The sequence below is a fragment of the Lepisosteus platostomus genome, chromosome 8, assembly GCF_059453375.1.
Source record: "Lepisosteus platostomus isolate fLepPlt1 chromosome 8, fLepPlt1.hap1, whole genome shotgun sequence".
In the NCBI taxonomy this organism is placed as follows: domain Eukaryota; kingdom Metazoa; phylum Chordata; class Actinopteri; order Semionotiformes; family Lepisosteidae; genus Lepisosteus; species Lepisosteus platostomus.
In genome coordinates this window covers 17,466,258-17,492,932 of record NC_142618.1, presented here as the reverse complement: position 1 = coordinate 17,492,932, position 26,675 = coordinate 17,466,258, and the positions used below count along the sequence as shown (strand labels likewise).

Sequence of the window (26,675 nt, the reverse complement as noted above, 5' to 3'; positions counted from 1 at the left end):
TGGAGGGTGTGATGACGATGGCTGGTGGGCTGGCCAGAGGGAGCTGTGACAGAGGCTGCTGCTGTCTTCCTTCCCCTGTTTCCTGGTGCTGTGGAGGACTGGGAAAACTGGGCGCCTGACCCCTTAACCTCTGGAGATTGGGTACCTGATGCCTCCGTCACCCCCTGGCAAGAGGTGATGGTTTGAAGAGCCAGCCGCCTGAGCCGTCTGGTGGTGGCCAAGAACCCCGTGCCAGTTTATTGCTAGGAGACATATCACCCTGCAGCTCCCAGCTCCCAGCTAGCAGCCCCCTGAAGCTCAGCAAGTAGGAGCCTGTCCAGTACCTGGATGGGAGACCTCCTGGGAAAATAAGGTTACTGCTGGAAGAGGTGTTAGAGGGGCCAGTAGGGGGTGCTCACTCTGTGGTCTATGTGGGTCCTGATGCCCCAGTTTAGTGACGGGGCCATTAAACTGTAAAAAGGTGCCGTCCTTCAGATGAGACGTAAAACTGAAGTCCTGACTCTCTGTGGTCATTAAAAACTCCCAGGAAATTTCTCAAAAACAGTTACCACAGTGTCCTGGCCAAATTTCCCCCTGGGCTTTACCAATCATGGCCTCCTAATAATCCCCATCTCTGAACTGGCTTCATCACTCTGCTCTCCTCCCCACTGAGAGCTGGTGTGTGAGAGCAGACTGATGATCATCCAGGTGGGGCTGCACACTGGTGGTGGTGGAGGGGATCCCCATTACCTATGAAGTCACCTTGACATATAAGATGGTCATGGATGTGCTGGCACCAATGCCCTAAAAGTTCTCTGTGGCCACTCTCTCCTGCTCAGCTTTAGAGAGTATCATTCACACCTGTTTCCCATTATTCATCTTTTCCAGCACAGAGGCCATTTCTGTCTGGATTGGGTGTGCCCTTAAACATCTTGCTTTATCTTGGAAGGTATAGACAGCACAGGCCTGGGTGGGCACTTGAAACCAAGGGAACCCCATGGTCATCCAGTCAGAAACATTGGATTTTGTTATTTGTTACTCAGTACACACTCAATACAGTACTACACTCTTAAACTCTAGACTCTAGAAAGAAATATCCAAAACAAGAGCAGAAAAAAACAACAGGGCCTGGTTTCCTGCTCCCCGGCCATGAATACCTCCAGCCCTGTTCCCCTCCCCTGTCCTCACTGGTACACAAGTGTTCACCCATCAGTCAGTCGGTGCTTGAGCACAGGTAGATAAGGCTCCCAGTGCGTCAGGGTTTCTGAGAGGTGGAGCAGGAACAGGCAGCTGGCGGAGGGAGAGGGGTCTGTGTGCTGGAAGCGAGGAGGAGGAAGGCGAAGGCACCCAGATATCTGTCTCTAATGAGTAAGGGCCCCAGAGTGAACCATGTAATGCAGTAGATCATGGCTTGACGATGGTGATGTAGCAGGAGCCTTATTGGACACAGAGCCTCAGTCACTGGCCCAGGACGGTGTGGGGCAGGGGATGAAGAAGAGGATGGAAAAGGTTATTATATTAGGTGAGGAGGGTGTTAGTCGGGGATGTAGGAAGGAACTGGACCTCTTGATGACCAAGTACCTGTTCGTCTGCCGCCAGTTGTACCTACCCAAATCTAGCCATGTAAGTAGCAGACAATAACGTGGCGAGCTCGTCGGTTTGCAAAACTTAGAATAGGTACGTGAAAATAGTCTTTCTTAAACACAAACTGCTCAATACGACACCCTTGGTGTGTTACTTTTGTACAGTCCTGAAAACTCTGTCTATTATCTTCTCACCGTTCAAAAATGTTTAACTCGTCCTCCGCAGGTGTAGTAGCCTCCGTTGCTTATCGCTGCTTTTTTCATCGCTTTTTACAACGAACAGGAGGCGGGCACTTATGCTCGGGTGAGATCAATTAGGTCAAAGATATTTTTTTCTAACAGGAGATCCGTGCTAAATACAGAAGCAGAATCGTCGAGTGACGAAAAAAATCAAACTGGTTGGACTTTTTTTTCCACAAGCAGAAAAGGGCACTTGGGCCAATAAGGGCAAAGGGGCGGGGGCTCGGGCCACTGTAGCCCCCCCGCTCCGCAAGTCCCTGTTGCTGGGACCCGGACTGAGCTCATACTCGCTCCCTGTGCTGAAACAGACTTAGCGCTTCCCCGCGCACCGTCTACCCCTGTTGGATAGGGCTCTCTGTCCTACTGCTGCCGCACAATTTGTTGGTTCCATGGTGTAATGATTAGCTGAATCCAGCGATCCGAGTTCATATGTCGGTGCGAACTGCCTTTTCAGTTCGCTCTTACTACAGTAAGATGTTAATCTTACATGTGTACTTCAAACCTTTCATGTATCGTTAGATTAGCAGCGATCACTTCCTAAACTTAAATACGAGATTTTCCTCCTTATTTCGGCTTTATTTGCTTTATTACAGGTGTATTTTTACGATACCAGAGTCAGATTCAGGTTCTGTGCTGGATGAAGGCAGCTCCTTCCCGCCTCTCTGATCTGCTCGCCCAATAAAGTCTGCTTTACTACTAAAAGAGAGAAGCACAGCCTGGGAAATGACAGCTTTATGCTGTTTTTGGAAGAAACCGGTTTTTCTTTGAATTGGAAATCAAGCGGAATTTCAAGGTCTTGGAGAGGCTCACATTTTTGGTTGTTGGTGAGTGAGACGTATCCCTGTCCAGCACTGCGCTGCGCTGTCCTGGTCTGGAAGTAGGAAGTGGTCTATAAACACCAGCGACACAGCAACTTATCTTAACCCATCTCCAGCTTTTCTAACTTGTTTTCTACATGTTGTCTTTTAAAATAACATCTCTGAACATCTTTTACTGCTCCTGTCTGCCAGCAATGACTTTGACGAAAGACTAATTACTTGTGCGCTTGTTTCACGTTCAAATTCCGCTTCCTTTCGACATCAAAGAAACATCGTTTTCTTCCAAAACATCATACAGCTGTCACAGCTTCCAGACTTTAGTTCTCTCTTTCATTAGTCTAAACTTAGGTCATGTTATTGTTGTTTCACTCAGTTGAGCAGTTTGAAATAGTTTCTCCTTACTCTGCTTCTCTCTTTCAGCAGGAAAGCAAACCGTGTTGGGCGAGCAGATCAGATTCGAAAAAGAGCTGCTTTCATCAAGCAAATTATCTGAACTTGACTCTGGATGCTAAAACACAGTCGACTTTGGTTCCACCGAGATTTGAACTCGGATCGCTGGATTCAAAGCCCAGAGTGCTAACCATTACACCATGGAACCAGCAACTGCGAAACTCGTCTACTCCCCGCTCTGCATGTTAAACCCGTCTGAGTGAGACTACAGTATCTGTGACGTCAATGCTCTGCTGTAGCCGCTGTGCATCTCAGCGCTACAATCGGTTCCGTCCGCTTTCAGTCTCACAGACACGTCCGCCCTCCCGCTTAACAATCACCGATCAATAACCATCGGGCTCCAGATACTCCGCTCCTGCGCTCTGGCTCATCTGTGAGAGGAAATAGCGCTCAAGAAGTCGCGTGGAAATTTGGTTTTCCTGCGTGCCAGTGGTGTAGTGGTATCATGCAAGATTCCCACTCTTTTGACCTGGGTTTGATTCCCGGCTGGCGCATAAGAAATGGTGTTGTTTTAAGCCTTAATAAAGCACTGTTAATCATTCCTATTTTTATACTGTTAGGGATTACTTGTGCAATTTATCTCACGGACGTTTTACACCAACATAATAAAGAAATGTAGAAATGAAAAAAATAGATTTCACAGGTCAATTGACTGATTAAAAAATCACTCTACTGTTTATTGATAAACTTACAGAAGGTGGATTTTGGTCTCCAATTTTTTTCCACAAGTTTTTTTGTTGCAATTGAGCTCAAAGCTGAGACGATCTCCAAATTATATATTAACTAGTCTGCAAGACACTGACCTCCGTGTGGATGTATATCCGTATGAAGTAAGAGAGGTTACTTCCACATCTTGGTCGTGGGATGTTAAACCTCCATCTTTCAGCCACAACACACAAGAGGTTTATTTCTGAGTTGTAATTTAAGTTATAAGAAATACAAATTCTCAGGTTCTCCATTCACCTCCCTTTAAAACACATTTCTAAAAATAATGTACGAATACACATCACTGAAACCATTCCAAACACAGTTTTACTGCTGCCAGGACTCGAACCTAGATCTTCACCTCATAGAGCTGATGTGTTTGATTGCTTGTTACACCAAAGAAGCTCATGCACAGTATACACAACCTCCCACAGCACCTAAACAACAGCCTTATACAATGAGGGGTTGCCAGTCACTGACTACAGCTCTCTATCAGGAAGTGTGGAGAGTTTTTAACTGTAAAAACAGGACAATCACAGGTGAGGACAATTAACACCAGTAACTTTTGCTTCAGCCTTTATTGAGCTTTCGATCAACCTCTGATATTCGCTATTTTTAGTTTTCTATTTCAGAGAACAATAAAACAACACCTTTCTTCAAGCTGGATTCAAACCAGCAACCTATGGATTCCCACTGGTTTCTATTACAGCGCTCTGCTCTACCAACTGAGCTATCAAAGGGACAACAAGCAGTTCTTTTCTCACATGTTCAGCCCAAATACGTGCGGTGTTCCTGGTCATTTCAGTTTCAGTTCGACGTCAGATTTTTAGCTCGTTTCTGCAGTCTTGTTTCAAGCGTTTCTCTGTCATTTGACTTCACAGGTACGCGTAATTTTTGTAGTAATTTGAGAACACTCTTAATAGAAATTGCAACACTTTACAGCGAGGGGCTGGAGACAAACATTTCGTGAGTTCATTCCAATACCGCCCCGTGTCCAGCTATGAGGATCAGACCAAATAGTGCAGCGAGCTGCCCGCTCGCTCAGGTTTCTTGACCTCAGAACACAGGGGGCCCTGCTCCTCACGGAGTGATGTCTATGTATAGGTTGTGGTCACTGTGCCTGTCCTGTGACACTGGGCCTATACTTCATCTGGGTCTGTTTTTGGTACCTGTCTATTACCTTAGTCAGATACTCAGCTTGTGTGTGTTGATGTTCAAGTCTGTGTTGTGTTTATGTGTGTGTGTCCCAGTGGTTGAGGTAGTGTTGTTTCGCTTATGCTGTGATTTGGTTGATTGTGGTTCATGCTGATTAAGCAGTGCTGTCCTGAGGCAGGCTTGTGTCAGTGTGCTTCAGAACCTTCTGGCTGAGAAGGGCTCTTCTGTGGACTCAGCTCCTTGCTCAGCAGGGCCTTGTGGCAGAAGGAGAGCTGGTCACTGTTTCTCAGGTGTAACCAGTGTTTTATTTCTTTTGTGTTGGCCTAATTCGGCCCTGCACACATTCTTAGGCATTGTTCTCTGCACATGGAGCATGTTTCTTACAGAACTATGGTTGTTTGCCCTTGCCCTCACATTGAATTTATATATATATATCTGCGTGCCATCCAATTTTCAGAAACATCCAGAACAAAAGAGCAGGGTCCACAGAGGGACAGAGATGTACTGCAAGTACATTTATTTTTATTCAAGAGCTCACCCTGTCCTGCTGAAACTTGCGTGAAAAACACAGAATTGTGTTTATCCATGCAATCTGCTATGGATGTTTCTACTGAATGAAAACATGAGGTGCATCTTGTTCATCTTCAGTGTCCAGGGAGGCTGTAATAGACACAAACGGAGGAAAAGTAGACTCTTGCCTGATCGGGAATCGAACCCGGGCCGCGGCCGTGAGAGCGCCGAATCCTAACCACTAGACCACCAGGGAGACGGTGAGATCATTCCCTCTATGTGAAGACAAGACAGCGGTAACTGGGATTCGTGCTGGTGATCTTAATGGGACACAGAAAGCGATCGACACGCTTTTACAGTCTGTGTAGCGACAGCAGCAACACTCATCTATCAAACAACCGAAGACGTAAGGGTTTGTCGGGGATGTAGCTCAGTGGTAGAGCGCATGCTTTGCATGTATGAGGCCCCCGGTTCAATCCCCGGCATCTCCAGAAAGGTTTTTGTTAAATATGAGATCTACTCTTCCTACACTAGGTAAGACGCACGCTGTAGGAAGTTGTTTTCACGTTGCGATCCAAAGAGCTTCAAATGCCCAGTCCGACAGTAACCGAACCGGAATGAGCTCATATTCGCTCCCTGTGCTGAAACAGACTTAGCGCTTCCCCGAGCACCGTCTAGAGCTGCTGGATAGGGCTCTGCGTCCTACTTCTGCTGTCTGCCAGCAATGACTGACGAAACACTAATTGGATCAAGCAATAGGATTATTCCATGCTGAAAAGAGAAGAAAAAACACAACGTTTCGGCCGTGGAGCCTTCTTCAGCAGTGAGAAAGACAGGGCAGTAAGCAAAGGTAATGTAGGAGAACAAAAGCCCGAAAAAGACTTAGGCTTGATCATTTCTCTTCATAAATCAATTGAGGTATTCGAATCGCATTTTTCCTTTTTCCATTACATTATGATGTCGGTCATAAACGTACGGTGACCCAGAAGTGCCAAACACAGAAACAAAAAAGAGTGCACAAACTAAAAATAGTACTCAGAGAAAAAGCGGCAACACAAAAAATGAGTGCACAAACAAAAACAGTAACACAAAAAAGCGTCACGCGTGAAAAGTGTTCAAAATGGAAATAGGTTCTCATAATAATCTGTTGTTAGGGAAGAGGGCAGCGCTGAGGGGCGAGCGCGTCTTGAGCTCTTGATGAGACGTTTTTGTGAATTTTCTAAAATCTTAAAAACACCACGACAGTAGAATGTTCTGTGGAGGCGGCCTGGTGAAAACTATTCTTTTTCCCCACATTGCGGGAAATACACAGGCTTTCTTCTTCATGAAAAACTTCTGGGAGCAATCCCGCATTTCAGGCCGTTGTGCTGCTGCCGCAGCGTTATCTATAGAAATGCTGCACAATAAATACTGTGGAAGAAGTTTTTCATGTCACAGCATTTCTGTCTCATTTTTCTTTGTGTTGCCGTTTTTTGTTTGTGCACTTGTAACCCTGTCTTACGGGAAGTCGGGTATTAGAACTGGCTATAGCTGCTCACAGACGGAGCAGTGTTTTATTAACTACAACTCCCATAATGCACTGCTCGACTTCCTGACGGCTCAAACGTCACAGCCCCTATTCTGCCAGGCTGTGGTGTGGTGACGTCATCGGATCCCTTCCAGATTTTCAGTTGATCGTGTGCAGTCACCGGTGCGCGCAGGAGGAGCTCACACAGGACTCCCTTTTAACAGTTCATTTAAAAAAAAATAGAAAAACACATGGGAGGGTTTATAATAACTTACTTTAATACTCTTTTCTGTATGATTATCAATAGCGGGTACTAATTCGGCCCTGCACCCGTTCCAATCCGAGCTCTTTAGTGTTAGTTTTACGTGAGACGGAAGCACCGTATCGGACCAACAGCAATAATCCTGTGAAGCTGCTGGCCAGTCCGACAGTAACCGAACCGGAATGAGCTCATACTCGCTCCCAGTACTGAAACAGACTCGGCGCTTCCCTTAGCACCGTCTAGAGCTGCTGCATAGGGCTCTGTGTCCGTCCACCAGAGTATTGCGATAAACTGCATTCGTAATCCATAACAGGATTAAAATAATATTTTGCGTTGCTTTGTGAATGTTTAGAAGAAACCACGTTTTTATGTACGGCATCGCCCCGCTCCAATTTTTCTAACTTTGATACACGTGTTTTCTACCTTTTTTCATTTAAAATAACATCGCCTAATATATTTTAATGCTCCTGTCTGCCAGCAATGACTTTGACGAAAGACTAATTACTTGTGCGCTTGTGTCACGTTCAAATTACGCTTGAATTTGACATCAAAGAAACACCGTTTTCTTCCAAAACATCATACAGCTGTCACGGCTTCCAGACTTCAGTTCTCTCTTTTATTAGCGTAATTTTAGGCCATGTTATTGTTGTTTCACTCAGTTGAGAAGTTTGAAATACTTTTTCCTTACTCTGCTTCTCTCTTTCAGTAGGAAAGCGAACCGTGTTGGGCGAGCAGATCAGATTCGGAAAAGAGCTGCTTTCATCAAGCAAATGACCTGAATTTGACTCTGGATCTTAAAACGTACGCTGCTTAGGTTCCACCGAGACTTGAACTCGGATCGCTGGATTCAAAGTCCAGAGTGCTAACCATTACACCATGGAACCAAGTACTAAAAACAATAGTCTACAGATCCCCAGTTTGATCATCTGGATGTACAACCCGTCTCAGTGAGACTACAGTATCTGTAACGTCGATGCTCTGCTGTAGCCGCTGTGTATCTGAGCCCTACAAACGGTTCCTTTCGCTTTCAGTCTCACAGACACGTCCGCACTCTCGATCAATAACCATCGGGCTCCAGATACTCCGCTCCTGCGCTCTGAGTCATTTGTGAGAGGAAAGAGCGCTCAAGTAGTTGTGTTGAAACACACTGATCAGGTGCACCAGTGGTATAGTGGTATCATGCAAGATTCCCGGCTGGCGCATTTAGAATAATGTTGTTTTAAGCCTTCAATAAAGCACCGTTAATCATTCCTATTTTAATACTGTTTGGGATTACTTTTACACCAACATAATAAAGCAATGTAGAAACGACAAATAGATTTCTCATGTCAATTGACACCGGCACACATGATATATACAGTAAAAAGCCTCAGGCACTGTGTTAGATGTGTTTTCGACGTTATACTGTATATGCGGTTATTAAGGTCGTCGATTTTACGGTTGCAATTCAACGTTGATTATAGGTCGCGGCGTCGTATATATACGTATAGCCGAATTTTCGCCGTGATATATACGTAGATTTGACGAATCACTGCCCACTGGGAAAATATGAAGTTCTGAAGATCTTGTTTGATTCTTCGTGATGCTTTTAAACTTGTACGAAACCCACGAAATGAGTACTGTAGTCATTCATCTAGCGCTGCGGCCGAAGAGCGCACGGCTATCGCTGTGTAACTACCTGCTCGCTCACTCTCTCTGCTAGCGCAGGGGCGCGGGGGTGCTGTCCTGCCTGTGCCGAAACATAGAAGCACGTGTTTCATTCAACAACTGTATGAATCTCTGTGTCCGTCCGCGCCGACCCCGAAAATGCTACAGTTTTCTATTTTCGATGCCAAAAGACACCTAACTGGGAAATTCGTGACTTCCCACAAGACTTAACGCTCAATTGTTATAGTCGCATTACAGTGCCAATTCATCGCACCTTTAATTGCAAGATAGTGTGCTAATAAAAGCGTCAAATACATACTTTGGATGTATTTTAGCTCTGTAAACGTCGTTCACTTAAAAATACAGCTGGGCATTTAGAGGCGATCTGAATAGTTATCTGTAAAATGCACACTCGCATCTATCCGTCAATATTATCTTAATGTTAGTCATGCATTCCAAATCTTGTCATGTATTTACAGGGGAAATTTTAGAACCTCTTCGTGCTCACCCTCCAATTTACAATGCAATCCTCGATCGGTATAATCAGCAGAATTAGCGGAACCTTACGATACATACTGTCTCTCTCTCTCTCTCACACACAGAGGTTAAGCAACAATTACCTAGGCTGCTGAACGCTACTGTGCCACGGGTGTCACACACAAAAAACAATCCGTGCCTGCCTCTGTTGTGAGGTTTTGGTCTTCTAGACCAGACGCAGGCGTCGGGACTTGGAATTGAATATGGCGATAATCTCGTCACTGTCTAAGAGTCGGCAAATTCCCGTTCAAATGACAGCTAGTTTGCAAAGGTCTCTCATATGAGGACATTGTCTTCAGCTAAAGAAACGCTGCAAGAGCTCATTTTCACTTGTTGCTTGTAACAGTTCTAAGTATTTCTTATGCTTGCTTTTAGATTATTCAGTATTTTGAAGTTAATTACTCTGAAGTTAATAATTGATTGCAAAATACAATGAACACAATGTAAAACGCAAGATTCAAAATCCCTCCGAAATATTGTATTTAAAATACCATGCAGGGTTTGCCTTGAGCTCCGTGAAGTTGCCCCCCTACAGACAGCACAATGAAACCCTCCTCATTCGTCTGTGCCGGTTTGTGCAGTTGAAAGTAGCCTTTGTGTATTTGTTTGTATGTTTTTAAGGGCGCTACGTACAAGGTTGTAAATAACACATCCGAGAAGCAATACTGGAAAGTCCACCGTCTCACACCAGCGGACCGCGGCAATATCGGAAACTTTTATTTTCACATAACAGAATTGAACATATATCTGGATTCTTTAATACACTGTCATTATCCGCGTGTTTGTATTTAAAGTGGTCTATGCGCAAACATGAAGCGATGAGCTCACACTCCTTTTATCTTCGTGTTTCCGGCCAGTTCTTGGTGTAGAATACAGCGTGAAGGCACGCCTGCCCTCTGAAGACACAGGTATGGGCGCCTGTGTTAGATCCTCAGGTGAAGTCGAGTCTTCTGCAGTCTGCAATGTAATGACCCAGACATGTTTGCACGTCCTGCTCCACGAAGTTGCCCACCCGCCCGTCGAACAGCACAAACGTCGAAACTCACCGCAATCGCTAGTGCTGCGTTTGTACCGGTTTGTGTCGCTGTAAGTAGCGTTTGTGCTGCTTTACCGAGATATAGCGCCTTGTTTTCTCGGGCAATTGCGTGACTATCTACAAGGACGTTTACGGGTACCAACAAACTCGGTACTTGAACTCCTGATTGTGATTAAAACAATGGGGGCAATTTTTTTTCCGAGTGTATCTGATCAGGTGAGGTGGATGTTTCAATATATTTCAATATAGCGCCTTCTTTTCCTGGCAAAACGGCAAAGTCACGACCACCAGATCTTCCAGTTGTGATCTTTTCATCAGTTGAGCACAGACTTTGCAGCCTTTACGCGAATAAACAGTCTCACATTTAGGGAGGAGTTACTATGTTAGAACATTGGGTTAGATGTTTTCTTTTCATTTTTAACCATGTTCTCGAAAATGTATCGCTTGTGTACTCCTTTCATTGGTGAAGAGACGCCAGTTTCCAGATTACCGCTGGTACAACACGAGAGCCCATATTCACATTTTCGTATTAGTTTCAAGATCGATATAATTTAACATTAAAAATCAAAATTTAAGAGCACGAGGATAATAATATAATGAAAATAAACTTTACATGTCTATTAATGATTGAAGCACAAAGCAGAAGGTGTCCCCCCTACCTTAAATAAACGATTCAAATTGTTCAAATACCATGTATTCCTTACAGAAAGCAGCGGAGACAGTTATATTGTAAATAAAAAATGTATTTATTTCGAAGAGTATGGGACATTGTGAATCAATAAAGACGTTTAAAAATAAGCCGATGTAGTTATAGTGCAAATAAGTAAAGCATTTTAAAAATAGATTCTCATTTACAGTAAACAAGGTGATCCACCTAGGGCTGCTGGCTTGAACAGCTCTCAGACCCGTGATTGACTAAAGCCCCGAACAGTTCGGGCCGCCATTGGGTGAAAAGTGAGAATCGACACTCTGAGTGGGTAAAGCGGAAGTTCCGTGTGTACTCTGTGTGCTGTATGAGCACGCTGGATACACAGTAACACATGCATTGGTTTCCAATTACTGATCATTCTAAGAGAAGTCGCAATGAGGTCAAAAGTGAATAGCAGACAAAGAAAGTCATGGCATCCACAGTGAAGTCACGAGTCCGATAGCATGTCATGACAGGAGTGCGGGCATCACGATCACATACCCATTGCGACTGGCCCACCACTGTCATGGCGCCACTCGCAACCGCATATCGCGATATGAAGTACCCTGCCAAAAGTGCCCCGCCCCCATGTCGCGACATGAAGCCCGCTTATCGCAATCTGACATACCCCAACAAAAGTGCACCGCCCCCAAGTCGTGAAATAAAGCCCGCATATCGCGATATGACATACCCCCGACAAAAGTGCCCCGCCCCTATGTCGCGACATAGAGCCGCATATCGCGAGATGACATACCCCGACAAAAGTGCCCTGCCCTCATGTCGCGACATGGAGTCCATATATCGCTACACGTCCTATCTGGGTATATCATGTCCGGTTATGAGACCTTTGTTGCACCAGCGCTACCAGGGTTGCATGGAAGCAAGGCGCCAGTCGTGATATACACTGCCTCGATATTCATGCGATATACTGTACATGGGGTCCCTATCATGACATGCTGCGGAGGGCTTGTCGCGATGGTATCCCACAGTTCAATGTTTGGCAACAGAGTGTCACGGTAGGGAAAGAAAAGGAAAACGTGCCTTAGAAAATTAAAACCATAGATCTTACAATCACGGTGATTTTACATACATTACAACCACAGGTTGTAAATGCATCAGTAAAGGCATTCCCACAAGACTTAACTCTCAATTGTTATAGTCGCATTACAGTGCCAATTCATCGAACCTTTAATTGCAAGATAGCGTGCTAATAAAAGCGTCAAATACATACTTTGGATGTATTTTAGCTCTGTAAACGTCGTTCACTTAAAAATACAGCAGGGCATTTAGAGGCGATCTGAATAGTTATCTGGAAAATGCACACGCGCATCTATCCGTCAATATTATCTTAATGTTAGTCATGCATTCCAAATTTTGTAATGTGTTTACAGGGGAAATTTTAGAACCTCTTCGTGCTCACCCTCCAATTTACAATGCAATCCTCGATCGGTATAATCAGCAGAATTAGCGGAACCTTATGATACATACTGTCTCTCTCTCTCACACACACAGAGGTTAAGCAACAATTACCTTGGCTGCTGAATGCTACTGTGCCACGGCGGACACACACACAAAAAACAACCAGTACAAGGTCTCAAAATCAAAACCAAATCAATAGAACACAGAACATGTAACAGCGCAAAACGCCCTCATAGCGACAAAGAGGCTTTACTTGTGTTTTTATCCATTTTTGAATTACAAAGCAGAGTAAGCAGTCCTTGACATTCAAACACATGCAAAACGACTATCTGGCGTATTTTAAAAGAAACGCCTTTCTTACTTTAAACAACAGCCTTATACAATGAGGGTTTCTGCTGGTCCATGAGGCTGCGGGTTTTCCCCTTTTACATTTTGCTATATCATCGAGAACTTCTCTTTTGCTACTCCCGAAAAGGCACCTTAGCTGTATTTTGGCAGTAACAGGTTCGACGTTACTGCTGGTATCAACAGATTAACACCGTTAACTTTTGCTTCAGCCGTTATTGAGCTTTCGATGAGCCTCTGAGATTCGCTATTTTTAATTTCGATACCAGAGAACAACAGAACAGCGACCTTAGACCTTCCAGCAGTTTCCACTACAATTCTCCGCTCTACCAACCGCTCTTCCGATTTCTCTAACTTGCATACAGGTGTTTTCTACATTTTGTCTTTTAAAATAACATCTGTGTTTTCTGCTCCTGTCAGCCAGCAATGGCTTTGATGAAAGACTAATTACTTGTGCGCTTTTCACCTATGTGTCACCATGAAATCCTCTGATGATGTGATAATGTGATCTTCTGCGTGTTCAATCTGTCTGAGTGAGACTAGAGTATCTGTGTGACGTTGATGCTCTGAGCGCTACAAACGGTTCCGTCCAAAAAAAATCTTATCTATTATTATGTAACCTTATTTTCGTAACCTTAATTTGGTGATTCTTGTGATTTTTGTGAGCTCACAGAAAAGACATTTCACTGCCAGCAACTACTGCTGCACGCTGTATTGTTGTGCATCTGATAAATAAACTTTGATTTGAACAAGTGAATGTTTTCAACCTCTGCTTACTGCAGTTTCGCCAGTCGTTGCCAGAAAGTTAAAAGCGCACAAGGAATTAGGCTTTAGTCAAAGCTTTTGCTGGCAGACAGGAGCAGTAGGACGCAGAGCCCTATCCAACAGCTCTAGATGGTGCTCGGGGAAGCGCTACAGTTGCTTTCGGATACTTTAATATGAAGATGTTCTAGGAATAAAAGCATATCCAATAAACTAACGTGATAACAGCCAGTGCCACCCCTTAGTTATTAGTGTTTGAAGTGGTTTGACAAAGTACTTCCAGCCCTCTCTGTGATCCTAGATTGAACTTGATTGTCCACTCTCATGGAAAACCACACAGTCCTCTATTTTCTGCTGCTCCTCGCTCTGTCCATTACTCTGAACTCATGACTCATCACCCTCGCTCAATCTGCTCCTCAGAAATCACCAGGAACTGTGTGTTCAGGGACACCTCTGTGTACCCAGGCCCTGAGTTCTGACTCCCTGCCTCAGCAGCAGCCTGTCTTCCATGTTCAGTTGAGTCTCTTTGTGTCCAGTCTCTATGGGCAGGGTGTGGTCACTGAGCCTGTCCTCTCTGGACAGTCAGGTCTGTCTGTGTCCAGTCTCTATGGCCAGGCTGTGGTAACTGAGCCTGTCCTCTCTGGACACGACACAGCGCCCCTCAATACTCTCTTTACAGAACCTACTCCTGAGACAGGTTCAGTCGTCTAAGAAGCTAAATGGAAAATAAGAAGACAGTACATTGACAGGCCTGCAAGTCTTTCTTCTACATTGGAAAGGTAAGTAGCCGGAGAAACAAGAGTACATTTATCTATATATATCTGAATGCCATCCAATTTTCAGAAACATCCAGAACAAGAGAGCAGGGTCCACAGAGGGACAGAGATGTACTGCAAGTACATTTATTTTTTATTCAAGAGCTCACCCTGGCCTGCTGAAACTTGCATTAAAAATACAGAAATGTGTTTATTTATGCAATCTGCTACGGATCTTCAGTAGATGAAGATCCATAGCAATATCCTTTGCAATATTGCAAAGGAAGAGAGAATTCCAGAAGAATGGACAAAAAGCAGCATGGTTACCATCTACAAGGAGAAAGGACACCCAATGGAGTGTAAAAACTATAGAGGAATAAAACTTCTGGAACATGGATTGAAAATCCTGGAAAAAATTCTGAACAAGAGACTCAGGAAGATAGTCAGGATCCACAACTCACAATTTGGATTCTCAGCAGGGAAAAGCACAACAGATGCCATTTTTGTGATGAGACAGTTACAGGAGAAGACACTAGAGAAAGGGAAAAAGCTGTATGTGGCCTTTCTGGACTTGGAGAAGGCATATGACTGTGTACCCAGAGATGTGGTGTATTGGTGCTTGAGGAAGAAAGGGGTACCAGAAAACATGGTGAAGTTAGTTCAAGCAACCTATAGAGATGCAACCACGAAGGTGGTCACACAACGGGGAGAGGCAAAAGAGTTTGAAATCACAGTTGGAGTACACCAAGGGTCAGCACTAAGTCCTTTCCTTTTTATAAACATTATTGACACACTGACAGAGGAGGTAAAAACAGAAGTGCCTTGGGAACTCATCTTTGCTGATGATGTGGCACTGATGGCAGATTCAGAAGTAGAACTACAGGAGAAAGTGTTCAAATGGCAGAGGAGTCTGGAAAAGGGTGGACTGAAAATGAATGCAGAAAAATCTGAAATAATGGTAATGGAGAGAAGAGGAGATACTATGACCAATGTTGAGGAGACAAATGGAGGAAAACTGAAACAGATTGGTGGCTTTAAATACCTTGGATCAAAACTGGTAAAGGGAGGAGAAACACCGGAGGCAGTAAAACAAAGAGTGAAAGCTGGATGGAACAAGTGGAGGGGAATAACTGGAATAATCTGTGACAGGAGAATTCCTAAAAAGTTAAAGTGCAAAATGTACAAGACTGTGATTAGACCTGTACTTCTATATGGAGCTGAATGCTTGGAAGTTGGAAAGAGGGAAGAGAACTTGATGAGAAGAACTGAAATGAGGATGTTGAGATGGATTCTGCAGATTTCAATGATGGATAAGATCAGAAATGAAGAAATCCGTAGACGATGTAGGGTGGTGGATGTAGTTGAGAAGATGCGAGAGGCGAGGTTACGGTGGTATGGACATATCATGAGGAGGGACGTTGAGGAAGTAACAAAGAGGGTAATGGAATTTGAGGTGGAAGGTAACAGGGGAAGAGGCAGGCCTAGAAAGAGATGGATAGATTGTGTGAGAAAAGATATGGAGGTATGTGAAGTGAGTGAGGAAGATGTGCTCGACAGAGACAAGTGGAGAAGAGCAACAAAGCAGCTGACCCCAGGACAGTCTGGGACTAGAAGAAGCTACGGATCTTCAGTGTCCAGTGAAGCAGTAATGACAGAAAGGAAGGAAAAGTAGACTGTTCCCTGACCGGGAATCGAACCCGGGCCGCGGCGGTGAGAGCGCCGAATCCTAACCACTAGACCACCAGGGAGACGGTCAGCTTTCTCACTGTGTGTGAAGAGACGTAAGCGGTATCTGTGATTCGTGCCGGTGATCTTAATACGACACAAAGAGCGATCGACACGCTTTTACAGTCTGTGTAGCGACAGCAGCGACACTCAGAGCTGCTGTGTGTAAGAAAGAGAAAATAAGATCTGCTTGGAACTAAGATTTGCTTGCATAGCAAGACGGTTTGAGACTCGAAGGTGTTTGAAGGATTATTTTTCCGTGGTTTATTTTCGCTTTCAGATTTTAGGAGATCGTTCTCTCAGCACTGCAGGGCGATGGTGGAGAGCGAGTTCAGACGTGTCTGAAAGACCGATTCCGATGGAAAGTGACGCTTTATTGATACAATTGACGCAGGAGCACAAGGGAAGACCTCACATGTGAGAATCCGCCCACAAGTAAACTTAGTTTTCTTCATGAGCTCACATGCTGCTGATTAAACTACATTAAACTCCCAGCACGACACTTGGCAGCAGGGAGCGCTGCGATTGGAGAAAACTAAAGCTGCACCGCACCTTAGTGAGGTCTGCGCCGTTACTAGTACGGCATCGCCCCGCTCCAGCTTTTCTAACTTGGATACACGCGTTTTCTACATTTTATCTTTTAAAATAACATCTCCTAATATCTTTTACTGCTCCTGTCTATCAGCAAAGACTTTGACGAAAGACTAATTACGTGTCTGCTTGTGTCACGTTCAAATTCCGCTTGATTTCGACATCGAAGAAACACCGTTTTTTTCCCCAAAACATCATACAAGTGTCACAGCTTCCAGACTTTCGATGCCAGGGTTACACCCCTACTCTTCAAGAAAAGCCCTGGGGTTTTTTAATGACCACAGAGAGTCAGGTCCTCGGTTTTCTGTCTCATCCGAAAGGACGGCGCCTCTTGTACAGTATAGTGTCCCCATTAAAGTAAGAAAGGCGTTTCTGTTAAAATACAACAGATAATCTTTTTTGCATGTGTTTGAATGTCAAGGACTGCTCCGTCAGCTTTGTAATTCAAAAATAAATGAAAATATAAGTAAAGCCTCTTTGTCGATATAAGGGTATTCTGCGTTATTAAACGTTAAGTGTTCAATTGACTTTATTATTTGGATTTGGTTTTGATTTTGAGCCCTTGTATTAATTTTGAAATTTGAATTTCCATGCTTGCTGCTTTACTGTTGACGCCTGTCGCTCCCGCACCTCAAACTGGGAGTCCGGGAGATTCGCGTTTCCCCTCTGTATTCCCAATTTTAATACTTGGATGAATCGCAGAATTACCGTTTCTGCCTGCTTTTTATTTTCCGCGGTGTCATTGTTTCATCATCCCCAGTGTGTTACTTGGAAAGAAATACTTGTTAATTGCAACATACTCCTTTTTCCAAAACCTGACGTCGAAATGCGATTGAAATGACCAGGAACACCGCACGAATTTGGGCTGAATGGGTGAGAAAAGAGCTGCTTGTCGTCCCTTCGATAGCTCAGTTGGTAGAGCGGAGGACTGTAGTGGGAACCGCTAGGAATCCTTAGGTCGCTGGTTCGAATCCGGCTCGAAGGAAGGCGTTGTTTTATTGTTCTCTGACATCGATAATTAAAAATAGCGAATATCAGAGGTTGATCGAAATCTCAATAAAGGCTGAAGCAAAAGTTATCGGTGTTTATTGTCCTCACGTGTGAATGTCCTGTTTTTACCGTTAAAAACTCGTCACACGTCCTGACAGAGAGCTGCAGTCAGTGACTGGAATCACAGACTCTACAGTCCGACAGTAACCGAACCGGAATGAGCTCATACTCGCTCCCTGTGCTGAAACAGACTTAGAGCTTCCCCGAGCACCGTCTAGAGCAGCTGGATAGGGCTCTGCGTCCTACGGTTGCTGTCTGCCAGCAATGACTGACGAAACACTAATTGGAACAAGCAATAGGTTTATTCCATGCTGAAAAGAGAAGACAAAACACAACGTTTCGGCCGTGGAGCCTTCTTCAGCAGTGAGAAAGGCAGGGCAGTAAGCAAAGGTAATGTAGGAGAACAAAAGCCCGAAAAAGACTTAGGCTTGATCATTTCTCTTCATAAATCAATTGAGGTATTCGAATCGCATTTTTTCCTTTTTCCATTACATGATGATGTCGGTCATAAACGTACGGTGACCCAGAAGTGCCAAACACAGAAACAAACAAGAGTGCACAAACTAAAAATAGTACTCAGAGAAAAAATGGAAACACAAAAAATGAGTGCACAAACAAAAACAGTAACACAAAAAAGCGTCACGCGTGAAAAGTGTTCAAAATGGAAATAGGTTCTCATAATAATCTGTTGTTAGGGAAGAGGGCAGCGCTGAGGGGCGAGCGCGTGTTGAGCTCTTGATGAGACGTTTTTGTGAATTTTCTAAAATCTTAAAAACACCACGACAGTAGAATGTTCTGTGGAGGGCGGCCTGGTGAAAACTATTCTTTTTCCCCACATTGCGGGAAATACACAGGCTTTCTTCTTATGAAAAACTGGGAGCAATCCCGCATTTCAGGTCGTTGTGCTGCCGCCGCAGCGTTATCTATAGAAATGCTGCACAATAAATACTGTGGAAGAAGTATTTCATGTCACAGCATTTCTTTCTCATTTTTCTTTGTGTTGCCGTTTTTGGTTTGTGCACTTGTAACCCTGTCTTACGGGAAGTCGGGTATTAGAACTGGCTATAGCTGCTCACAGACGGAGCAGTGTTTTATTAACTACAACTCCCATAATGCACTGCTCGACCTCCTGACGGCGCTAACGTCACAGCCCCTATTCTGCCAGGCTGTGGTGACGTCATCGGATCCCTTCCAGATTTTCAGTTGATCGTGTGCAGTCACCGGTGCGCGCAGGAGGAGCTCACACAGGACTCCCTTTTAACAGTTTATTAAAAAAAAATAGAAAAACACATGGGAGGGTTTATAATAACTTACTTTAATACTCTTTTCTGTATGATTATCAATAGCGGGTACTAATTCGGCCCTGCACCCTTTCCAATCCGAGCTCTTTAGTGTTAGTTTTAAGTGAGACGGAAGCACCGTATCGGACCAACAGCAATAATCCTGTGAAGCTGCTGGCCAGTCCGACAGTAACCGAACCGGAATGAGCTCATACTCGCTCCCAGTACTGAAACAGACTCGGCGCTTCCCTAAGCACCGTCTAGAGCTGCTGCATAGGGCTCTGGGTCCGTCTGAGTCTTTCGATAAACTGCATTCGTAATCCACAACAGGATTAAAATAACAATATTTTGAGTTGCTTTGTGAATGTTTAAAAGAAACCACGTGTTTATGTACGGCATCACCCCGCTCCAACTTTTCTAACTTGGATACACGCGTTTTCTACATTTTGTCATTTAAAATAACATCGCCTAATATATTTTACTGCTCCTGTCTGCCAGCAATGACTTTGACGAAAGACTAATTACTTGTGCGCTTGTGTCACGTTCAAATTACGCTTGATTTTGACATCAAAGAAACACCGTTTTCTTCCAAAACATCATACAGCTGTCACGGCTTCCAGACTTTAGTTCTCTCTTTTATTAGCGTAATTTTAGGCCATGTTATTGTTGTTTCACTCAGTTGAGAAGTTTGAAATACTTTCTCCTTACTCTGCTTCTCTCTTTCAGTAGGAAAGCGAACCGTGTTGGGCGAGCAGATCAGATTCGGAAAAGAGCTGCTTTCATCAAGCACATTATCTGAATTTGACTCTGGATCTTAAAACGTACGCTGCTTAGGTTCCACCGAGACTTGAACTCGGATCGCTGGATTCAAAGTCCAGAGTGCTAACCATTACACCATGGAACCACGTACTAAAAACCGTAGTCCACAGATCCCCACTTTGATCATCTGTGTCATTATTGACACACTGACAGAGGAGGTAAAAACAGAAGTGCCTTGGGAACTCATCTTTGCTGATGATGTGGCACTGATGGCAGATTCAGAAGTAGAACTACGGGAGAAAGTGTTCAAATGGCAGAGGAGTCTGGAAAAGGGTGGACTGAAAATGAATGCAGAAAAATCTGAAATAATGGTAATGGAGAGAAGAGGAGATACTATGACCAATGTTGAGGAGACAAATGGAGGAAAACTGAAACAGGTTGATGGCTTTAAATACCTTGGATCAAAACTGGTAAAGGGAGGAGAAACACCGGAGGCAGTAAAACAAAGAGTGAAAGCTGGATGGAACAAGTGGAGGGGAATAACTGGAATAATCTGTGACAGGAGAATTCCTAGAAAGTTAAAGTGCAAAATGTACAAGACTGTGATTAGACCTGTACTACTATATGGAGCTGAATGCTTGGAAGTTGGAAAGAGGGAAGAGAACTTGATGAGAAGAACTGAAATGAGGATGTTGAGATGGATTCTGTAGATTTCAATGATGGATAAGATCAGAAATGAAGAAATCCGTAGACGATGTAGGGTGGTGGATGTAGTTGAGAAGATGCGAGAGGCGAGGTTACGGTGGTATGGACATATCATGAGGAGGGACGTTGAGGAAGTAACAAAGAGGGTAATGGAATTTGAGGTGGAAGGTAACAGGGGAAGAGGCAGGCCTAGAAAGAGATGGATAGATTGTGTGAGAAAAGATATGGAGGTATGTGAAGTGAGTGAGGAAGATGTGCTCGACAGAGACAAGTGGAGAAGAGCAACGAAGCAGCTGACCCCAGGACAGTCTGGGACTAGAAGAAGCTACGGATCTTCAGTGTCCAGTGAAGCAGTAATGACAGAAAGGAAGGAAAAGTAGACTGTTCCCTGACCGGGAATCGAACCCGGGCCGCGGCGGTGAGAGCGCCGAATCCTAACCACTAGACCACCAGAGAGACGGTCAGCTTGGTTCTATGGTGTAATGGTTAGCACTCTGGACTCTGAATCCAGCGATCCGAGTTCAAATCTCGGTAGAACCTAAGCGGTGACTTTTACTTTCGTTTAAGGAACTGTAAAAAAATTACTTCCAGAGCAAAACAGCAGGTTCCGTAGATTAGAGACTGCCACACGAATGTATTTTTATTCACGTTCTTACCCTGTTCTCGTGAAATCTGCGAGAAACAAATTCATTCATTCACTCTGTTACAAAGTTTCAACAGGATTAAAATATTTGCTGCATTTTGTTCAAGTTCATTGCTCCTAAGCGGATTTAAAAAACAAACAAAATAGACGGCCATTCCCTGACCAGGAATCGAACCCGGGCCGTGGCGGTGAAAGCGCCAAATCCTAACCACTAGACCACCAGGGAGACAGTCTGTTCTCTCACTGTGTGTGAAAAGAACACAGCGATCTTAACAGGACAGAGCGCGATCGACACGCTTTTACAGTCTGTGTCGCGACAGCAGCGACACTGAGAGCTGCTGTGTGTAAGAAAGAGTAAATAAGATCTGCTGGATTCTCATTCAGTCTATGTAGCGATAATAGCGCGCACTCTGCTAGCGGGGCAAGGGCGGACAATCACAGCTCAGTGAAGCTGGTGAACGCGGCACTTACGGCTTTATAGAGCTCTTATAGCAACTGGTAAATTCCACACCGATTGATATGAGCTTAGTGTTTACTAACCACAACGCTGTTTCTGGAGCTGGACAGGAAATCATAAAATCATAAAAAGGCAAAAACGTAGAAGAAGGTCAGTCACAAAGGTAGGTGCCCATCGAGATCAGAAGCCATCAGCCAAGTGGGCTTGAAGGTGGGCTCCACTCATTAGCCAGCTATTTTATGTTCACACATTCTCCTGTTCCTTCTGCTTATATTATATTATATTATATGCTTATATTATCTTGTTCTTATATTATTTCATTTTGGGTTCTTGTCTCACTCCCCAGGGGAGCCTCTCTGCTCCCTGTCCACCTGAACAGAAGACACAGCAGATTGAGAAACCTCTGGCCTGGGCGAAACCAGGAACCGTTCAGTCTGACACACCTTTGCGCCTGACCACATCCCTAGAGCACAGCTGACAACAGTGCTCGTCTTCCTCTCTCTGAGACAGACTTCCTCCTGCCAGACTCTGACTGCAACTCAAGAGCACAGCTCGCGATAACCCTGCTCTTCCTCTCTCTGTCTCACTCTCGTTTACTCTGACACAGCTCTTCCCTGATCACAACCTGAGAGCACAGCTCGAGACAACCCCCTTTTTCTTCCTCTGTGTCTCTCTCATCTCTTTCCTCTCCCCCTGTACTGATATTGCCACACCACACGGGTTTTCCTAGAACAGAAGTCATTGCTTAAAACTCTCCTTCCTCAAAAGATGCATCTTCTCTTTGCTGCAAGCTTTGCAAAATCACTAGATCATTTTAATTGTGTCCACACGAAATGTTAATGTCAGGCACAATGAATGTGCAAAGCAGTGCCTGCAGATCTCTGCAGCTGGTACACAAACCAACATTTTGTCTTTTAAAATAACATCTCTGAACATCTTTTACTGCTCCTGTCTGCCAGCAATGACTTTGACGAAAGACTAATTACTTGTGCGCTTGTTTCACGTTCAAATTCCGCTTCATTTCGACATCAAAGAAACATCGTTTTCTTCCAAAACATCATACAGCTGTCACGGCTTCCAGACTTTAGTTCTCTCTTTCATTAGTCTAAACTTAGGCCATGTTATTGTTGTTTCACTCAGTTGAGCAGTTTGAAATAGTTTTTCCTTACTCTGCTTCTCTCTTTCAGCAGGAAAGCAAACCGTGTTGGGCGAGCAGATCAGATTCGAAAAAGAGCTGCTTTCATCAAGCAAATTATCTGAACTTGACTCTGGATGCTAAAACATAGTCGACTTTGGTTCCACCGAGATTTGAACTCGGATCGCTGGATTCAAAGTCCAGAGTGCTAACCATTACACCATGGAACCAGCAACTGCGAAACGCGTCTACAGATCCCCGCTCTGATCTTCTGCATGTTAAACCCGTCTGAGTGAGACTACAGTATCTGTGACGTCGATGCTCTGCTGTAGCCGCTGTGCATCTCAGCGCTACAATTTGTCGTCCCTTCGATAGCTCAGTTGGTAGAGCGGAGGACTGTAGTGGGAACCGCTGGGAATCCTTAGGTCGCTGGTTCGAATCCGGCTCGAAGGAAGGCGTTGCTTTATTGTGCTCTGACATCGAAAATTAAAAATAGCGAATATCAGAGGTTGATCGAAAGTTCAATAGAGGCTGAAGCGAAAGTTATCGGTGTTTATTGTCCTCACGTGTGAATGTCCTGTTTTTACCGTTAAAAACACGTCACACGTCCTGACAGAGAGCTGCAGTCAGACTGGTAATCACAGACTCTATCAAACAACCGAAGACGTGAGGGTTTGTCGGGGATGTAGCTCAGTGGTAGAGCGCATGCTTTGCATGTATGAGGCCCCGGGTTCAATCCCCGGCATCTCCAGAAAGTTTTTTGTTAAATATGAGATCTACTCTTCCTACACTAGGTAAGACGCACGCTGTAGGAAGTTGTGTTTTCACGTTGCGATCCAAAGAGCTTCAAATGCCCAGTCCGACAGTAACCGAACCGGAATGAGCTCATACTCGCTCCCTGTGCTGAAACAGACTTAGAGCTTCTCCGAGCACCGTCTAGAGCTGCTGGAAAGTGCTCTGTGTCCTACTGCTGCTGTCTGCCAGCAATGACTGACGAAACACTAATTGGAACAAGCAATAGATGTATTCCATGCCGAAAAGAGAAGAAAAAACACAACGTTTCGGCCGTGGAGCCTTCTTCAGCAGTGAGAAAGACAGGGCAGTAAGCAAAGGTAATGTAGGAGAACAAAAGCCCGAAAAAGACTTGGGCTTGATCATTTCTCTTCATAAATCAATTGAGGTATTCGAATCGCATTTTTCCTTTTTCCATTACATTATGATGTCGGTCATAAACGTACGGTGACCCAGAAGTGCCAAACACAGAAACAAAAAAGAGTGCACAAACTAAAAATAGTACTCAGAGAAAAAATGGCAACACAAAAAATGAGTGCACAAACAAAAAACAGTAACACAAAAAAGCGTCACGCGTGAAAAGTGTTCAAAATGGAAATAGGTTCTCATAATAATCTGTTGTTAGGGAAGAGGGCAGCGCTGAGGGGCGAGCGCGTGTTGAGCTCTTGAGACGTTTTTGCGAATTTTCTAAAATCTTAAAAACACCACGACAGTAGAATGTTCTGTGGAGGGCGGCCTGGTGAAAACTATTCTTTTTCCCCACATTGCGGGAAATACACAGGCTTTCTTCTTCATGAAAAACTTCTGGGAACAATCCCGCATTTCAGGTCGTTGTGCTGCTGCCGCAGTGTTATCTATAGAAATGCTGCACAATAAATAGTGTGGAAGAAGTTTTTCATGTCACAGCATTTCTGTCTCATTTTTCTTTGTGTTGCCGTTTTTTGTTTGTGCACTTGTAACCCTGTCTTACGGGAAGCCGGGTATTAGAACTGGCTATAGCTGCTCACAGACGTAGCCGTGTTTTATTAACTACAACTCCCATAATGCACTGCTCGACCTCCTGACGGCGCCAACGTCACAGTCCCTATTCTGCCAGGCTGTGGTGACGTCAGCGGATCCCTCCCAGTTCTGTCAGATTTACAGCTGATCGTGTGCAGTCACCGGTGCGCGCAGGAGGAGCTCACACAGGACTCCCTTTTAACAGTTTATTTTCTAAAAAAATAGAAAAACACATGGGAGGGTTTTCAGAGATATGTACAAGTCAGGCGTGCAGCAGCCTGGTAGCGAGGGTTTAACTACTAGTTACTAGTCAGTTACTAGCCTGCGCGAAACGCTATTAATTCAATTCAATTCAAGGTGCTTTATTAGCATGACCGATGGGTACAATCAGTGTTGCTAAAGCAAATAAAAATAATAAAATTCACATGGAGCAAAACATAAAATAAAGTCTGTGCTGTGGTTGAGTCTGAGACGGAAACACCATATCGGACCAACAGCAATAATCCTATGAAGCTGCTGGCCAGTCCGACAGTAAGCGAACCGGAATGAGCTCATACTCGCTCCCAGTACTGAAACAGACTCGGCGCTTCCCTAAGCACCGTCTGGAGCTGCTGGATAGGGCTCTGTGTCCGTCCACCACTGTCTTGCGATAAACTGCAATCGTAATCCACAACAGGATTAAAATAACTGTATTTTGCGTTGTTTCGTGAAGGTTAAAAATAAACCACGTTTATTTGCGCCAGCCGGGAATCGAACCCGGGTCGCAAGAATGGGAATCTTGCATGATACCACTACACCACTGGCGCAGCTGAAGAAGCTTTGTCAACGCAACTACCTGAGCGCTCTTTCCTCTCACAAATGACTCAGAGCGAAGGAGCGGAGTATCTGGAGCCCGATGGTTATTGATCGGTGATTGTTAAGCGTGAGTGCGGACGTGTCTGTGAGACTGAAAGCGGACGGACCTGTTTGTGGAGCTCAGATGCACAGCGGCTGCAGCAGAGCATCAACATCACACAGACATCGTAGTCTCACGGAGGCAGTTTGATCAGAGTGGGAACCTGTAGCTGGTGCGCTTGTGTCGTGGTTCTATGGTGTAATGGTTAGCACTCTGGACTCTGAATCCAGCGATCTGAGTTCAAATCTCAGTAGAACCTGAGCTGTGACTTTTATTTTCGTTTTAGGAACTGTAAAAAAATTACTGCCGGAGCAAAACAGCAGGTTCCGTAGATTAGAGACTGCCACACGAATGTATTTTTATTCACGTTCTTACCCTGTTCTCGTGAAATCTGCGAGAAACAAATTCATTCATTCACTCTGTTACAAAGTTTCAACAGGATTAAAATATTTGCTGCATTTTGTTCAAGTTCATTGCTCCTAAGCGGATTTAAAAAACAAACAAAATGACGGCCATTCCCTGACCGGGAATCGAACCCGGGCCGCGGCGGTGAGAGCGCCGAATCCTAACCACTAGACCACCAGGGAGACAGTCTGTTCTCTCACTGTGTGTGAAGAGAACACAGCGATCTTAACAGGACAGCGCGATCGACACGCTTTTACAGTCTGTGTAGCGACAGCAGCGACACTGAGAGCTGCTGTGTGTAAGAAAGAGTAAATAAGATCTGCTGGATTCTCATGCAGTCTATGTAGCGATAATAGCGCGCACTCTGCTAGCGGGGCAAGGGCGGACAATCACAGCTCAGTGAAGCTGGTGAACGCGGCACTTACGGCTTTATAGAGCTCTTATAGCAACTGGTAAATTCCACACCGATTGATATGAGCTTAGTGTTTACTAACCACAACGCTGTTTCTGGAGCTGGACAGGAAATCATAAAATCATAAAAAGGCAAAAACGTAGAAGAAGGTCAGTCACAAAGGTAGGAGCCCATCGAGATCAGAAGCCATCAGCCAAGTGGGCTTGAAGGTGGGCTCCACTCATTAGCCAGCTATTTTATGTTCACACATTCTCCTGTTCCTTCTGCTCTTGTCTTGTATTTGCTTGTATGTTCTTAAGTTCCTGTATTCTTTTGCTCTATATGTTTTGTTCTTATATTATTTCATTTTGGGTTCTTGTCTCACTCCCCAGGGGAGCCTCTCTGCTCCCTGTCCACCTGAACAGAAGACACAGCAGATTGAGAAACCTC

The 26,675-nt window shown here is 44.5% G+C and overlaps 15 non-coding genes across 15 annotated transcripts; 6 read left to right on the top strand and 9 right to left on the bottom strand.

Moving 5' to 3' along the window:
- Nucleotides 1-3,146: 3,146 nt before the first annotated feature.
- Nucleotides 3,147-3,218, bottom strand: trnaq-uug (transfer RNA glutamine (anticodon UUG)). The gene has a single exon. It is a non-coding gene; the product is annotated as a tRNA-Gln (tRNA).
- A 2,641-nt stretch (nt 3,219-5,859) lies between these two features.
- trnaa-ugc (transfer RNA alanine (anticodon UGC)) lies at nt 5,860-5,931 on the top strand. Its single transcript has one exon. It is a non-coding gene; the product is annotated as a tRNA-Ala (tRNA).
- Nucleotides 5,932-8,021: 2,090 nt separating this feature from the next.
- On the bottom strand, nt 8,022-8,093 carry trnaq-uug (transfer RNA glutamine (anticodon UUG)). Its single transcript has one exon. It is a non-coding gene; the product is annotated as a tRNA-Gln (tRNA).
- Nucleotides 8,094-16,074: 7,981 nt separating this feature from the next.
- trnae-cuc (transfer RNA glutamic acid (anticodon CUC)) lies at nt 16,075-16,146 on the bottom strand. Its single transcript has one exon. It is a non-coding gene; the product is annotated as a tRNA-Glu (tRNA).
- A 1,465-nt stretch (nt 16,147-17,611) lies between these two features.
- On the top strand, nt 17,612-17,699 carry trnay-gua (transfer RNA tyrosine (anticodon GUA)). Its single transcript is given in 2 exon segments — nt 17,612-17,648; nt 17,664-17,699. It is a non-coding gene; the product is annotated as a tRNA-Tyr (tRNA).
- A 2,177-nt stretch (nt 17,700-19,876) lies between these two features.
- Nucleotides 19,877-19,948, bottom strand: trnaq-uug (transfer RNA glutamine (anticodon UUG)). Its single transcript has one exon. It is a non-coding gene; the product is annotated as a tRNA-Gln (tRNA).
- Nucleotides 19,949-20,892: 944 nt separating this feature from the next.
- Nucleotides 20,893-20,964, bottom strand: trnae-cuc (transfer RNA glutamic acid (anticodon CUC)). The gene has a single exon. It is a non-coding gene; the product is annotated as a tRNA-Glu (tRNA).
- Nucleotides 20,965-20,976: 12 nt separating this feature from the next.
- On the top strand, nt 20,977-21,048 carry trnaq-cug (transfer RNA glutamine (anticodon CUG)). The gene has a single exon. It is a non-coding gene; the product is annotated as a tRNA-Gln (tRNA).
- Nucleotides 21,049-21,305: 257 nt separating this feature from the next.
- On the bottom strand, nt 21,306-21,377 carry trnae-uuc (transfer RNA glutamic acid (anticodon UUC)). Its single transcript has one exon. It is a non-coding gene; the product is annotated as a tRNA-Glu (tRNA).
- Nucleotides 21,378-22,901: 1,524 nt separating this feature from the next.
- Nucleotides 22,902-22,973, bottom strand: trnaq-uug (transfer RNA glutamine (anticodon UUG)). The gene has a single exon. It is a non-coding gene; the product is annotated as a tRNA-Gln (tRNA).
- A 135-nt stretch (nt 22,974-23,108) lies between these two features.
- Nucleotides 23,109-23,196, top strand: trnay-gua (transfer RNA tyrosine (anticodon GUA)). Its single transcript is given in 2 exon segments — nt 23,109-23,145; nt 23,161-23,196. It is a non-coding gene; the product is annotated as a tRNA-Tyr (tRNA).
- Nucleotides 23,197-23,422: 226 nt separating this feature from the next.
- On the top strand, nt 23,423-23,494 carry trnaa-ugc (transfer RNA alanine (anticodon UGC)). The gene has a single exon. It is a non-coding gene; the product is annotated as a tRNA-Ala (tRNA).
- Nucleotides 23,495-25,269: 1,775 nt separating this feature from the next.
- trnag-ccc (transfer RNA glycine (anticodon CCC)) lies at nt 25,270-25,340 on the bottom strand. Its single transcript has one exon. It is a non-coding gene; the product is annotated as a tRNA-Gly (tRNA).
- Nucleotides 25,341-25,616: 276 nt separating this feature from the next.
- Nucleotides 25,617-25,688, top strand: trnaq-cug (transfer RNA glutamine (anticodon CUG)). Its single transcript has one exon. It is a non-coding gene; the product is annotated as a tRNA-Gln (tRNA).
- A 256-nt stretch (nt 25,689-25,944) lies between these two features.
- On the bottom strand, nt 25,945-26,016 carry trnae-cuc (transfer RNA glutamic acid (anticodon CUC)). Its single transcript has one exon. It is a non-coding gene; the product is annotated as a tRNA-Glu (tRNA).
- Nucleotides 26,017-26,675: the final 659 nt, after the last annotated feature.